This window comes from Nanorana parkeri, unplaced genomic scaffold (genome assembly GCF_000935625.1).
Source record: "Nanorana parkeri isolate BGI_ZX_2015 unplaced genomic scaffold, ASM93562v1 scaffold2225, whole genome shotgun sequence".
Lineage (NCBI taxonomy): Eukaryota > Metazoa > Chordata > Amphibia > Anura > Dicroglossidae > Nanorana > Nanorana parkeri.
This window is the reverse complement of record NW_017308493.1, coordinates 97,221-100,431: the sequence shown is the minus strand read 5'-3', so window position 1 is coordinate 100,431 and position 3,211 is coordinate 97,221.

The window sequence follows — 3,211 nt, the reverse complement described above, 5'->3', positions numbered from 1 at the left end:
TTACCTTAGTATGTGCAGCCTGTCACCCCCGGGGCCTCTCCAGCGAGAATGCGGCCTTCGTCCGGTACCCAGCCGGAGCCGTCCAATCAGGAAGCCGGGCGCCGTCTAATGACGCAACGCCCTGCTTTCTGATTGGCCGGGAAGCTGGCTTCATGCTCCCTCATCATCTCATGACAAGAGAGCATGGAGCCGGCCTCCCTGCCAATCAAAGCAGGGCGTCGCGTCATTACACGGCGCCCCGGCTTCCATGATTGGCCAGCAAGATGGCTCCGACTGGGTACCGGAGGAAGGCCGCTCCTGGCTGGAGAGGCCCCGGGGGTGACAGGCTGGACATGCTGAGGTGAGAGGGGACAGACTTTCTGATTGGCCGGCCAGACGGCTCCGGCTGGGTACCAGACGAAGGCCGCGTTCTCGCTGGAGAGGCCCCGGGGGTGACAGGCTGCACATACTAAGGTAAGAGGGGACTTTCTTGTTAATCAGGAAGCCAGGTGGCGAGTCATTACACGCCACCTGGCTTCCTGAATGGGGCTTCCGTTACTCGGTAATTGGTATCGGCGAGTACCGGAAAAAAATTATCGGTACTCGGTACCAAAATACCGTTATCGGTGCATCCCTACTTCTATAAAATCAATATAATAAAAGTATAGTGCTTATTAGCATATATACAGTCATAAAAATTCAATGCATTACTTCATAAAGTGCATCTTGACTTCCTGGTATAGCATACTAGTTTATTATATTGATTTTAGTGTAGCACCCCCCTAGTGTTAACTGAAATTGGTCGCCACTCACTTTTAGGAGACAAAAATAGGTAGAGAGGGTTTAGGGCTGCAGACATCTGAGAAACGCAAAACTCCAGACTCACCAAAGGCTCTGCAGCTTTACAGTGTAGAGGGTCTTGAAACCAAAAATGCGGTGACACTGCGTTAGAGCTCTTTAGCTGGTAGACATTTTAAGATCTACTCTGGATGAGACACCAGAATTCTCTCTGAGGTCCAAGCCCAACCTGGCTTTTCTAGTACCTCCAGCTGACGAAGTTACTCCCAGGCTCTCCATCTCAGTAATAATTCTGGACTCTGACTAGGTCCACACCTGACCACTTGTATGCTTCAGGCCTGGTCAGACAGTACACAGGCAGGAGGCCCGGGGGAAAGAGAGACTCTCACAGGGTCAGACCCAGATATTTATGTCCTCTCATGCACCACTGGCCATGAAATGCCTAGTGGCTGCCTGGAGAGACATTGGTTGCTCTTCTCTGGTTGCATGGTTACACCCAGCAGCAGGCAAATGCAGTCAATAATAGAATCCTTAGGGAAAAACAAATAAGTATAGACTATACAATCAGCCAGATTCAATGACGGGGGGAATGAACAAGCCCTTCGTGCCCCACCCCGCCACATGGAAATGCAGCGACCATTTTGTTCTCTTTTCTTCCCCCTTCCTCCAGCTGTTTTTTCCCACTCTTTTTTGCTCTCTGCCGACAGGATTGGTCATGGCAATATCTAGGCAGACTTACCTTATTTTAGGCGAGAAATGCTGGTGGCTTTAACGGCCTCTGATTGGCTGAAGAGGGTTATAAAAACACAGACCGTTGTGACCTTCTCACCTTTCTCCAACTGACCTCCAGAGGAGCTTCCCACCCTATACTAAGTTGTGAGACATTTCTGTCGCGGCATTGTTTTATGTGGTCCGTCACCTCCCTGAGATGGACATTTTAAAAAGATATTGAAAACTGTTTATTATTATTGGTGTGCTTGGGCCTTTCTAGCCAAGCACTAGTTATGTAATCGAAGTTATGCTATTTATTTATATCTATTTTAAATATTTTTATATATTGAGTAAATCAATAAAAAATGCAGCGGCCATTTCTTGCCACTTAGAGAGTGTTCGTTTTATTTTGGTAATATAAAAGGTTTGCTTGGTTTTGAATGTCGCTTGCTTTTCCATGAAGTCTTAGCAAACTAAATTTAAGTAGTCACCCCACTTAGAGCAAGGTGGCTACACTATTGTAAAAGGATATGGGTAGCTGGCCCTGCCATGGAGGACATGCAGTACTAATGCAAAAAAAAAAAAGAAGAAAAAATACTATCCAGCGGAGAGCGGGTCTTTTAATGGAGACTTAAATGGCATAATTAAAAATACATAAATCCTTTGAAAAAAACATATTTTGCGGAAGGCCTTAAATCAACATGAGAAGTTGCAGGTGCAGTACAATGTACTCTTTCAAGAGTGGCATTGTTTGTTTACAATAGGGATGCAGCGATACCGGTTTTTCGGTATTGGGTACGAGTGCCGATATTTTTTTTATGGTACTCACCGATACCGAATACCGATAACGGAAGTCCCATTAAGGAAGCCGGGTGCTGTGTAATGACTCGGTATCGAGCTAGGCATTGAAGTATGAGTACTCGCCCACATACAGGGCATAGGCACCAATACCGAAACTAGTATCGGTGCATCCCTAGTTTACAATCAACCAAAAAGATCTGTGCACCTTTCCCCACCCTAATAACCCCTATATTACAGGAGTGGTGCTAAAAGTAAATAAACCACTTCAACACGTGTTTGGAACGGAATGATTTCACTGAAGGCATAGTTTCTTTGTGTGTGGAGCACAATGCGCTGAATTTTGTCACAGTTTGGGAGCAGTTTAATGAATATTTGCGATCTTTTCACTAAACACTCTACTTGTTTTCATGTAAAGATTGATGTAGTAGTTTCTTTTGTGTATTTTTCAACTGTATATTTTTTTTTTTAAGCACAGTGCACTTTTTGTACATATTGTTTGTTTACAGACAGTGGCCAGGGATGTCAGTAAGCATTAGTAGTGCAAATGCCACTAAATGACAGATCCCTGTGTTTGTTTTGTTTGTAAATAATTCAGGTGATCTGTCCTTTAGTGGCATAGCACCACTGAAACTAAATGAAAGATCCCTGCTGTCTTATGTTTGTAAACAAACAGGTTGGGGATCCTAAACTATTGAGGATCTCTCATTTGTGAAGTGGTGGTACAGCATCCCACCACCCTTTTTGGGGATAGAATTTAGGAATAAGGCCCTTGCAAGGAACCTTGTATCCATGTTGAGAGGACAAGAGCCTCATCTGCTAATCCTGTACCCCAAAAGGGATGCGGGATCTATGGGGAGGGCTTTAGAACCCCCTTGTTCTAAATAATATCTGCCCCCCCCCCCCCCCCCCCCCGCGCACAGGC